This window comes from Columba livia, chromosome 3, assembly GCF_036013475.1.
Source record: "Columba livia isolate bColLiv1 breed racing homer chromosome 3, bColLiv1.pat.W.v2, whole genome shotgun sequence".
Lineage (NCBI taxonomy): Eukaryota > Metazoa > Chordata > Aves > Columbiformes > Columbidae > Columba > Columba livia.
In genome coordinates this window covers 19,970,743-19,984,315 of record NC_088604.1, presented here as the reverse complement: position 1 = coordinate 19,984,315, position 13,573 = coordinate 19,970,743, and the positions used below count along the sequence as shown (strand labels likewise).

The 13,573-nt window shown below is 38.6% G+C and overlaps 1 protein-coding gene across 26 annotated transcripts in view; it reads right to left on the bottom strand.

Annotated features, from left to right (window-relative positions):
• MYT1L (myelin transcription factor 1 like) overlaps positions 1 to 13,573 on the bottom strand; it is a 313,684-nt gene that overhangs the window by 287,634 nt on the left and 12,477 nt on the right. The gene's annotated exons all lie outside the window — the stretch shown is intronic.

Below are 13,573 nucleotides of genomic sequence, written 5' to 3'. Positions count from 1 at the left end.
GCAAATATCTGTACCCTGGTTGGCATAAAAATGCAAGGATTTATTTTTCCTGCATTGTTACCCAGCAACAGCTGCAGTCTTAAAATGACAATCAGCCTCCTGAAACCAATCAAAATGCAAAAAAATTGCACAACTGGGGAAAAGAGTTATGCAGTATTTACATACGCAGCTCGACAGCAGTTTGGTTGTCTGAGCCAACTCAGTTATGGCACAATTTAGACATAAAATTTCTTACAGTGAGAACAACAACCCATATGCAGGAAAGTTCTTGTCACTAATAGACTACTACTAAGCTAAATCACCATATTTATCTGCTATTACAGTTTGGCCACAGGATCTGCTATCTCATGTAACAATTGCTTCACTTGTCCTGAAGCTCCTCCTGCCTGTTGCAGAAATCCTTCTTGCTTTCACGTATTCAACAGGGTCAACTACCACCTTGTGTTCTGTCTCTCCTCATCAGATGAAAATATTTGCCTTCTCTATTTGTTTAAAGAATAAATGATCAATCTTTAAATACTATCAAAGGTGCAGAGTTTGCCAGTCTCTTTGGACACAAACAGCGGAGCCCCAAGCAGTGAACAGGCCAGCAGGCAGCGAGCTGTGCCACTACATCATAGAATGCCATGAGTTGGAAGAGACCCACAAGGATCATCGAGTCCAGCTCCTGTCCCAGCATATGACAACCCCACAGTTCACACCATGTGTCTGAGGGTGTTGTCCAGTCTCTTCTTGAACACTGTCAGGCTTGGGGCCATGACACCTCCCTGGGGAGCCTGTTCCAGTGCTGCATCACCCTCTGGGTGAAGAACCTTCTCCTAATGTCCAACCTAAACCTCCCATGGCACATCTTCTGACATTCCTCTGGGTTCTATCACTGGTCACCAACTACTGCAAACATGTATATGTTATGAGATATGTTTCACTTTCAGATCTCCAAATTCCCATCACAAATATCTGATGTAAGAAAATCATCACTCTTTGCTGCAGCTGAAAGAAGCAGCCAGCTTAAAGATCAGTCCCCACAGACCCACAGTTCCTTCCCACACCCGTTGAGTGAGAAGTAGGAAATAAGACATTCACTTACCATACTTGAGGAACCTCCCCGTAAGTCCTAAATTGGTTGATACCCTAGGCACTACCAAAATACAAACATTCAACAGCCAAAAGATCCCAGTGACTTTAAGTAGCTCGAGTATTTATGTGGAGATTGACTCCGGGAGACCATTGCACCATGCTTAAAATTTTAACGCTTTCAGACCACAGCTGCTTCCTTTAACTTGTGAGGCCAAATAAATACCTTCCAATTCTGAATGAAGAAGAGCCTCAGTTTTCAACAATTTGTCTATTTTCCAAATATATTAGCTAGGCTAAACAAATAATGAAACATAGTTATCCTTCTCTCTAGAATTGCCCATTATGATAGTCCTGGACTACCACAGCTACCATGATGAAACTAATTCTGCCAGATGTGTACAAATTTGCGTATATTTTTATCAGAATTTTACTTGTTGCCTTGGCACATTATTTCCCTTTAAAAAATTTCTTTAGTTCTCAAAAATATTTGCTTTCCTAAGGGACTGACCCAAGCCAAAACATAAATTAGTCAGTGCTTAGACTTTTCTTTTCACTTTGCACCTTGATTAACTAGTTAGCACAAAGTTCCACACTGCTTTGACCAGATCATTACCAATATCTGCAGCAGCTAGATAGTCTCCACCTGTTCCTTGTTCACTGAAAGCCAGATCAACCTCATTCAATAGCTCAATCTTTTAGTTTCACATCCTTGCATTGCTTTGTCTTTTTATATTTCTCTGGTTTTCTCTTGCAGCTATGCAGTCACAGGAAGCAGGACCTCAAAAGGCCACCTAGCCCATCCCTTTGACTCAACGCAAGATCAAACATATATGTATTGCCTCATTAATAGAAGTATTTTTTCTGCTTTTTAAGATTTTTTTTTCCTATCACTTATCTATAAAACTGAGTAACCATATAGCTTTTCCTAGGGTACAAGAAACAAACAGTGTCACTCATTCCAAAAATGAATATCGATTGAAGCTTGTAACTACAGAGACTGACATATTCCTACACTTTCATTTCAAGAATATTTTTAGCAAAATCATATATTCAGGAATTTTATAATTAACTAACACTTCTGCTGAATTTTCAGCTTGCCACAGAGATGCACACCCATACATTACAAAAATCAAAGATGATTACCACTGAAATTGTCTAGAATCATGAAAATACACTGAGTCTTCGGTATGTGGTACACTGTATATCAAAAAGATGTCCTGGTTTGGAATAGCTTATCTTCAGCAATCCCCTGCACAGGATCACTTACATATCTGAATTGTAGGCACACAGAAATCGTGCCTCACCTACAGTTATAATAATGTATCTTATCTGTATTCTTCTCTTGAACATACTAATGTAAAACATGACTGATGATGGAGAGTTCAGTGGTATGGCATCAATATACAAGGCAACTATACAATATCTATAACTATACACAAGCTGATCTCTGCCTGTTTTGGCTTTGTATTAGTTACTGATATGGAGAACACAAAAAGTAATTATGTTGTTTGCTTATTTAAAAAACTGCCCCGTAATTGCTCCCCTATGAAACCCACAGTGAGAGACAACATTTAACTTGTATTTCCCACAAGTCAGCCAGATAGGTCAGCACCGTGTTCTTCCCCCACGGCTGACCTTGACTCCCAGTAAAACAGCAGCTGTGTCTCTATAGGATGCCTGACATATGTATGTTACTGTTGCTGGTAGCTCGAGTCACGAAACTGAACACCTTGTGCTAAGTGCTGTAAAAACACGCAAGAAAAAGATGGTCCCTGTAGAAAAAGCACACCTGCTTTGTCAGTCGTAGAGCCTTAAAACACAGCTTCAGGTGATTCCACATCTCACTATCCCCTATGACTCCATCTTTATCTCTTCTTGACATTGCTGAGAACAATCTCATTTTGACTATGAGTGCAAAACAGATGTCACTGCATGTGTGATATCATGTGAAAAAACATCAAAACCTTAAGGGTGAGTGAAGATTCTATAAACTGCTAAATCATGTCAAACCTAAGAGTATTTTGCAGTCAGAAATGTCCCTGAAGGCCTGCTATAAATAGATGATCTTTTTCTGAAAGAAGCTCTGTCTCTTTAAAAGGACCTTCCAAATTTTGATTTTTAATTTAAACTATCAATTAGATTTTCTTATTTGTAATTAAAATTTGTAGCTCCAGTCTACGTTCCCACCCAACATTCTGCCAGGCATGCAGTCCTTCCCAAGGTTTTCTTCTTGCAGCAATACCTGGATACTTTCAGAAGAGACAGTGAAATCACTTGACACACTGAATTTACACCACTGCTACAAAGAGGAGTTTGATCCTTAATGTCCTAGCTGTATCCAAGGTGGGGATTTTGTCTCTCTGAAGTGAAATGAACACATCTGTGTCCTATGCACAGCAAAGGAAATAGAATCCTATTTTTTTCCATTTTATTTTTGTATGGGGCTGCTCACTGTCACCTCTGATCTGTGAATCCAAGAATGCTTCAGGTCAACACCAACTAGCATAAAGGTAAGCAAGAGACAGAACAGCATGATGAAAAACAAAAACACTACTTGGTTTCACCATTCCACAACATTGCTACATTGCTTATTAGAAAAATAGAGATTTATTAAACAATGAAACAATCTGAACTGTCATACCCCAGTTTTGTTTCTAAGTTTTATTTACTGAAGTGCACTGCTCACTGCTTTGTCCTCCTCCTCTGGACATGGTCTTTTTTCACACTTTTCACTTTAATTTCTGTGATTCTATAAAACAGCTTAAAATTAGAAGAACCTATTTGGCCAACCATGGTATCTCCCCACTGGTGCTGAATGGATTCCTACTGTACCTTTTCTAACTTGCAACAGAAGTGTGGCTCTATGATGAAAAATAGAAATTCCTTTCCCAAATGGTTTTTAGAACAGATAAAGTAGATAAGAGGGGGTTTTAAAATATATTTTTCAGTGACCCTGGTGTTCAGCTTGCATTCTCCTCCCATCCTTCTGACCTGCTTAGATGTTGTGGGTTCCCTTTCACCACCTGATCCAACAGGAGAGTTGGCTCTTGGCTCTAGGGGTGTTTCTGTTCCCAGTGGCATGTGGAGATGCCAGAAATAAAATTACCTCTATATGGCAATATCAGGTAAAGTCAGTATAGCTATAGCAGCGTACTCTATCATAACATTTAAAGAGAGTTAGAGAACGTGATTTAAATACACTACTTCTCTTTTTTTCTCGCAGCCTCTCATGTGCTTCCACAGTATTTTCATACTATTGTACACACTGAACTTTGGACTTTATTGTGGCTCTATCCTGATTTGAACCCCTTTGAGAGGAAGATTGGACTGGACCTTCAGATATCCTTTCCAATTTGATTTTGCTACAATCCTGTAAATTATAAATGATATGGTCTTTATACCAAAATAAGCTCTTGGATGAGATGTTAACTGCAAGGACTAGCTGTCACAAATATTGTTTTATTTTTGTCATCAAATAAAACACTGTTACTTCTACACTTCTTTAATTCTTAGATCAGCATACACAATTTTAACATTTCATTAAGGCATATTAGGTACAAATATTTTATGTCACTTCATCATAACATGCTATCTCAGGTGCTTAATAATCAACTTGCTCTCAAAAAACCTGCTTGCAAAACACACAACAGAAGGGAAACATGAATTACGCTTTATTCAACCAACTGGACAGCTTATCTTAGTAAGTCTATCAGCCTTGTAAAATTTTGTGCTCCATAATCTCACCAGGTTTTTAAGAAAAGAAGAAAACAAACAAACAAACAAAACTGAGGATCTTCTCAATGACCTTTCAGCAAAGCCAGCTCAGGTATATTTGCACACCCTGTACCCATACTTTACCATTTTGATGGAGACACATTCTTACTGGCTTATTGACAAACAAGAAGATGAAAGACAAGAGAGAAAACTCATTGAGTGGAATGAGAATGGACTCACATCCCTCCTCCCAGTTCACCAGGCAAAGGCTGGTAAAGACTCAACTAACACCTTTACTCCTGTTACTCTTTTTCAGATTACTTCTCAGGTGGTACCATCAAACCAAAATCCCTTCAAGCAGTAGCATCTGTCACAGATCTAAAAACCATCATCATACCATTTCCCACCATCAAGGGAAGCCTGTCCTTATTCCTCCCACTCACTTTCTTCTCCTTGCTGGCCCACAGTAATAGTCTTACAACAAACAAACAAACAAAATGCCTCCAAATTTAGTAAATAGCCTGGGTTGGAAATGTGGTACTGCAGATCTGCTCTCATGCCACACTGTGAATTTGCAAAATGTCTTTTGTGTTAGAAAAGATGCAATAACTGTTACTAAGATCTAAAAAAGGGCAAAAAGGGCAAAAGGATCAGGATAACAGTGTACTGCAAAGCAGTGTACAGCTAACTCATATGCAAAGCTAGCTATAATTCACAAAAGCATTTCACATGACAAAAGAAGTTGCACAATGTTAAACAAGCAATGAGGTGTATCCAGTTCCATTTTCTACATTTCTGCCATACAGTGACAAACCAGGAATCTCTACAACTGTAAATGAACCCCAAGTGATTACAGTTACTTTGTTGAAAACAGTTTTTTGACCGTGCAGGCCCAAACGCACATCTAATGTTGAGAGAATCCACATTCGTTCACGTCTCCTAACCAGAGAAGGCTGAGAGGGGATCTCATCAATGTTTATAAATATCTCAAGGGTGGGTGCCGAGAGGATGGGACCAGACTCCTTTCAGTGGTGCCCAAGATAGGAAGAGGGGCAACAGGCACAGGCTGAAGCACTCACCGGCGGTTCCATCTGAATATGAGGAGAAACTTCTTTACTTTGAGAGTGCCAGAGCACTGGAACAGACTGCCCAGAGAGGTCGTGGAGTCTCCTCTGGAGACATTCAAAACCTTCCTGGGCATGATCCTGTGCAATCTGCTCTGGTGAACCTGCTTTAGCAGGTGGGTTGGACTAGATGATCTCCAGAGGTCCCTCCCAACCCCAACCATTCTGTGATTCTGAGACGCACAGCTTTCAAGCAGTGCCTGCTGACAGCTTCCTGGGCAGAATTCAGGGATGTGCACATCTCAGTGCCACCAAACTAGGTAAACTTATGAAGGACAGTGTCACATAAATCTTTCCAATTTCAACTCCAGAAAAATTTTGACATATGAGGTTAACTTATTCATTCTTGTTAATCTAAGATGAGATGTTTGACAAATAGAACACTAGTGAAGTCATATGAGTTCAACTAGATCATTCGATTTAACTAAAAGTATTTTGAAGTTAATTGTAGTTTATTTTGTAACATAAGTTAAGGAAGCATTAGAAAAGCTGTTTCTAATAGAAAATCAAACTATTTCATTCTGGAAGGAGAAATATTGTGATTTTTTTCCCGTTATTGTCCTACTTATAGGTTTTTATAACGTAACTGAAAAAGGTCTCCAGTTTTAGTGAATTTATGGTTTATTTTGTCTCAAAACTTCATTTAAGTAGTGAACTTGATCTCTGTCTCAAATGCTCATGTCCTAAGTATGTAAACACTGAAGTTTAACCTACGAGCAGCAGAAGAATAGACTTATGAAGTTCAATATCAGCACCCAGGTGAATATGTCATACAAGAATCAGGATTTTATTCTGCTATGTTCTGTCTATAAATAGGCATCTTGTTTTCTAAAGCATGAGATTCCTCCCAACATTCCTGCCAGACATCTGCAATTATTAATATATAATGTTGTTGGTTCTCGAGATTTGCAGCAATGCATTCAAACTTGTCTATTGTCTTGTATGCTGCATATCAGAGTTCCTGTATCCAAAGCAGTCGTATGCTCTTCATTTGCATGCAGGTTCTTTTAATTATGTAAGTAAAACCTCTGTGCACAGTTCAAGGCAAGCAAAAAAGCTTGAAGGAAGATGAAGGAAAAGAGACAATAGCTGAGTATATTTAAAATATTATTTTCCAGAAGCAGTAAGGATCTTGCCACAAACAATTATGAATGTGTCACTTATATACTGTTTAGCAAAGTTCATTGATACAGATATCCTATGCCTTTCAATTTGATACTGTTTTGATCATTACTTTTTCAGGTTACCTGTAAACAGGTGCAGCAACCTGCCCTGGAGAGGACAGTAAAATACTTCTTGGCTTATGTCATGGGTGTGATACCTCTTGGGAAAGATTGTTTTCAAGCTTACCACAACCAAGGTAATGGTTGTTCTAGAAACTACTTACAGCGATGACATGCCAAACTCAAAGTTAGTATTCAGACCTTTGGGCAAAATGATACAGCAATAAAGAATTCAATTGATAAATCATGGGTTAGTTATTATATTTTAAATTGAATTTGTTTGAAAGCTGTACTGGAAAAGTAAGTTAACAGCTGAAAAACCTAGAAACTAATACAAAATGCATTCTTCCCCTAAAGAAATTCTCAGTTACTTCAGTGGAACAGGATTAGGCCACTGGCTCTGTAAATGTAGCCATGCAAATGTATTGTCTCCTTGTACTAATATAGCTGTCTGGCAAATTCTTTTTGCTGTTACCATGGCTCTAACATTTTGATGTTTCAGCAGAAAAATCACAGTTAAGTCTACGTGTGAACAGTAACTGAGACACTTTCAGTCATTTTAGGGTTACAGTTAACTGTGAGGTCAAAATGTCTTCTTTAAAAATGTTAAGCTATGATATAAAATCTTTAATTCTTATATATATGGAAAGTCTTAATACATATCAATGATAAATCTGTCAGGAAAGCTACTGATTTTGCTTCCAGTTTCCAGTCCTCAATTTTTTTGCTCTTCATCCCTCAGATGGACGAAACACAGGACAGGCGGAATCTCCTGACTTACTTGCATTCTTACATCAAAATACTACAAATGAGTAAGAAAATGCCTCTATTTCTCCTACAGCAAATTATTTTAAAGTCCAGCCTACATTAGAAATGTTTCCCAGTAACAGTTGTGCCACTCAACAGCTCTTGGCTATGCAGTTTGTCTAGGACTCATGCTATCTTGAATCATAGAATATCTCAAGTTGGAAGGGATCCGTAAAAATGATTGAGTCCAACTCCCTGCTTCTCACAGGACTACCTAAAACTAAATCATATGAATAAGAGCATCATCCAGATGCTCCCTGAACTCTACAGAGGTGCTTATGAAGGCCCATACAAATACAGTGTTGTCTATAAATTACTCTACTGGACAGATGCATTTTGGAATTGAGCATGGTTAATGCAATTTTCAGACGTTTGGAGGGAAAATACTCTGCAATGCACTGTAGGACCCCAGAACTTCTGCTAAGGAATTTTAAGACTTTAGGCTCAGCTTCTCCCAATTCCTGTTTTCTTTGTACTTTTTTTTTTGGTGGGCCCCTGGTTCTTCCTTCATTCCCTCATTTTCATGCTTCCAGTTTTCCATACTCAGTCTATGACAACATTAGAAACATCCGTAGAACAGATCACTGGAGTTCTTATGTCTCTTTCATAGGGTAGTAGCTGTTGTCCCTGCATGTGCAAAGCTTTAATTTTATCAGAAGATTTTTTTCAAGAAAGAAATAAAGTTGAGGATAAGGATTGAGGATTGAGACAGAAAATAAAACTTGCCATGAAGTACAAGTATTCCCCAACTGATCAAACAGGGTAAGGCTCATGATATTTAACCCTTGGAACAATCATGGTGTAAATCTAGCACAGTCAATAGCAAAACCAAAGCTTATAGATCCAGGAGACTGATTCCAGTTTCTGTAATCACGTGCTGAGTTTATATCAACCATTCAAAGGAAATGCTTCAAAAGCAAAAGCATTTATACCCTGGGAAACTAGTGGTCTACTGGCTCTGGGAACCTATAAACCCTGATGCTACCAGTGTTTAGCAACTTGGTGTTGAAACATCTATGGTGAACATGACTATTATAAAGAGGTAAGAACTGTGACTCTTGCAAAGTATAGGAAAAGAAGAAAATTAGCAAACAGGGTATCCCATTTCCACTTCTCTTAACTCCCAAGTACATAAACACAAATGAGACTTTTGAGTAGCTGCATGAAGGGATGATGGCTCACTAACTCCTGTGCAGTTATGAAATCTGTGTAGAGCTCACATTTTTAGGAATCCTGTTGAAATACAGCAATGCAAAAAGAGCTTTCTAGACCACAATGTTTATAAAGATACAGTTAATTTATTAGCTGTAATTCTTAAAAAGCTGTTCTATCTTTTCTTTCATAGTTCCTGAAGTGATTCATTCGGCATCTGGAAACAAAGACATAAGAATTGCTCAGTGGCTTCTGATGTATATTTGGTAAATTAAAAACACCTCTAAAAACAAAAATGAAGATGCTTTCACTGAGAGTAGAAAGACTTGTGATTCTGAACACAAAAGAGCAATTATAGGAGTCAATCTGAATACAATTTCTGGAAGCCTCAGAAGCATGCTCTGATATGTGTTACTGGCAGTACTGCTTTGATTCTGCTTGTTCTGCTCTTTGAGTAAGCTATACTCACAACTGCTAAAAAATTGAATTTCAAGTTAGCCACATTTTACTGAATTTGGCAAGAAGTGCAGGTACAGGAAAAGAATGTTCCATATCAGCTCTTTAAACAGAACAAATACATCACAGTTTTCACAAAATAAGAAATTTATTAACCGTAACAAACATCACATAAAACGACAAATAAGAAGTGCAGGGTGCATGAGTCATTAACATATGTGCACTCTTGTCATGTGCCCTTATTTTCCACTGGATTTGGCTGGAATTAACACTGTGGCAATCTGTGCTGGCTCTTGAGGAGGTAAGAGGTAAAGAAAGAAGGTATTTGGGATGAGACCTGCTCCGCAGAGCTCTCTGTGAAGCACAGTGGCTGCTGCAGTGAAATGACTCGGTGTTTTGTTCCATGCTGCTTTGCAGTGCCCATATTTGTTACATCAGGATGCTCGGTCTTCAAGGTAAACTATTCAAGTGTGCCTTTTCTCCAGTGTGTTGTGTCACAAAGGCCAAACAGACCTACGGAAAAGATCTACCCTTTTATTTCTTTTCTTTCTTCTAATCATCATCTGCTCCTTCTCGGCCAAGGTCACTGATAAGCAACAACAAAACAGAAAAAGCATTGTCAGATTAGAAAGGTCATAGAATTCTCCATCCTTTTCCAACATATATTTTTTTTCATAAAATATGCAACAGGTCAGCCTCGTGGTGGGCTGTTCAGAAAATCCGTCAATGATGGCTACTTGAGGTCTATCACTTTTTGAAGAGCTGGCGGACAGGACACGGTCTACCATATATACCAGCTGTAAAAACACGGCAGTAAATATGACTGAACAGGCAATGATTTGTCCATAAAGTGCAGAGACCCTTGAGAAAGTTCCTCGGAGCAGCTGGAGTTAACCCAAACACACGGTACCAGCCCTTCTGCAACAAGTGCTTCTCCAGGGCTAATAAAAGTGGGGCAGCAACAGGGTGTAAAGAGAGAAGTAAAACAGGCCTTCCTGGACACTGACTCTCAAAGTCTAAAGTATAGATGCTGAAAAATGCTGTCAGTGTACTGAAAGCAAAAGGGGATGTTCATGCAGAGATCAGCCTGAAAATCCACAAATGGAAATGGAAATGGATAGCTGCTATTGTTTAATTCAGTGAGCAGGTTCTCTAAACCAATAACAAAATGTTTCAAATTTGGTTTCCTCTCAGAAAGCAAGGGACTGTATGTATGAAGGTTCATATATTACACATTTACATTTTATTCACAGAAAACACAGTTTTGGCCACCAGTTACAAGACTGCTTGCAAAGGGTCTTTTGTTTCCTATTTGTTTTAATGTTGTACTAAGGTATCTGTTTCAAGGCCTTTGGTTTTGCCTCTGCATGCAAAGAACTGTTATTTAGTCACAGAAATTCTACAAGTCTACATGCATTTATGTAATTTAGCACGCATTTATGAATGGTGGGTGTGGTCTGTTCTTTTTTTGTTTAACTTATGATTGACAGCGCATATAGGACTGTTGTTAAAATAATTGGCTATTTGAAAGGTATTTTCTTTGTTCCCTGGCCCCTTATAATTAGACACCATTCTAAGAGAGGAATGAAAGAACTGAAGTGAAGGGATGAGTTCTTAAAGCTGTGAAAGTTTAAACAAAAAAACAAAAAGAAAAAGAAAAAACAGACCAGAGGAAGCAGCACATGCAAATAAACCTACCTGAATTTCTTTTGTGTTTCCAGCTGGTCTTTGGGTTCACGAAGTACTCCTGATTTCCATCCAAGTACGTATCCTGGTTCTTCTGTGTACCCCTTCTCAACAAGCTTGTCCACATCAGGTTCTGAGATTCTGCTGTTTTTTGAGGTCATATGTCCAATAGTTATGGAGTTCTAATTTTCCTTAACATCAAATTCTGTCTACTGGTCAGTAGAACCTCAGGTTTTCCACTGGCGGCTTCCTTTTCATTGAATGTTTGATTCTTTTTCCCTGCCGTGACATTGTTACTTACTCCTCTTACCACAGCTAGTTGCAATGTCCACAAATCCCTTTAGTTCTTGTGAGAATGCTGCAGCCTGGCCTGCACCTTCTACCCCTGGGCACTGAAATGCGCTACTGTCCTGGAATATGGAGGGTCAGTATCTCCACACAATGTAATGCCCTTAAGCTCAGGCAGATTCAAACATGTGGAGTATTTTAAAAGCTGAGATTTATTTTTTTTCCATCACCGGAAGTGATGAAATCTGGAGTTCAATGAACACTGGAGTTTGAGGGTGGGAGCAGAGTGGTCAAAGGCAAAGGGACAGACGTTTATTAAATTCTTGATGAATTGAGTAGATTTGTTTCTCATAGTAAATAAGTAACATACAACCTGTGTAGACATCTTACTGCTGCTGGAACAGATGACTTGTTCTTTGTGAGAGGACAGTTCAACTTGACCTGTGTAAACTCTGAGTGTTTCCTGCCAAGACCCAGAATGGACTTTGTGCGTGCCCATGCTGAAAAAACACAAGCATTATTTTGTAGTGTCAACTCCAAGCTCAAGGAGTTTGGTTTTGGTTTTTTTTAACAAACTATGCTGCATAACCAAGACACTGCAGAAATACCATTCTGAATTCATAACAACTTGTCTTAAACATACTATAGAGCACGATGAGGATACACAGAAAATAAAATGCCCTCCACTCAACCTGATCATCTTCTATGACATAGCAGTTTAATTTCTTTCTAAATATGACCATATCCAAAAAACAATCCTGAATATTTACGCATGGAACATGACAACCATGATGTATGCAAAGTTGTTATAAACAGTTTCATATTTAAACATGGGTCTTTTCCTCTTTAGACAACAGAGGAATTGCTAGTATCTCTGAAAACATTCCTAAAACAAATTGCCAGTGCTGAAAATTAAGACATTTGATTTAACAAAGTCTGGGGAAGAATATAAGAAATAAAGAGATGAGCCACTGATTCACGGTATCATAAGAGGCCTGGGGAACCCCTTTCAAGGGTATTCCTTATGCAAGAGAATGCCCTGCTGCAGCACAGGAAGCAATGCGAGAGCAACTGCTGTAAGAGAAAGAATAAGCAGTTCCTACAGTTTATCCTCATAACAAACCTTGACTGTCTTCTCTTACTGCATTTTGGCTGTTTTGTTTGAACCGAGGAACTGTTCAGGAAGTTACAAAGATGGACTAGGTTAAATGCTGTAACATGGTACTTATTCACACCACATTAGGCAGAGGAACACTAAAATTAGGCATAAAATTTTATTCCCTTGGTAATATCCTCCGGTATTGGCTAGAGAAAGGAGGAGAAAGGGAAATTTCCCTTGGAAAAACAAAGCAAAGTATTGACATGTAATACAAATCTTGCATCATTACATCTTTCAAGTAAATATCACCATTTTTAAGGGGGGTTGGGGAAGTGAAATATCATCAGAGACACTGGAAAAAAATAGCCATACACTGGGTACTTTAAAGTCTCTTTTGAATGGTTACTATACTCTCCCTTCTTTTTTGTCTGTAAACAACCTTATTAATTACAAAACCATGAGAAAGTGAGGAGATGATTTCTTTTGATTTTACTGGAGCTGCATGAGAAATATGTTTGCCCTATCACTCTATAAAGAGATATTACAGGCCTCATCCAAAGCTCACTGCTGTCTTTCCTTTGGACTCAGGAGCAGGCTCATGCAAAGTAGGAACAAACCAGCAGCCTTCTTAAAACCTAACATGAAAATAATTTGTAAAGAATTGCTGCTTTGCACTGATTCTCTTCACCACTGCACCTAGTGATGGACAGCACTTGCTGAATTCAGACTGAAAAGCTGAAGTTTTGCCAAGTGAACATACATCGGTAGTATACCAGCCCTTTTTCATCAACTTCCTAATTAAAAAATGCCATGCTGATATAAGGTAGGAGAGATTTAGACTTCTAATACTTCAGAAAATAATAGATGCCAGAGCTGGTTTGGTTGAAAATCTGTGATCTTAGAGATGTTTATGAGTTTGCCTGCTGCAGAGCTAGAATCAATTTGGT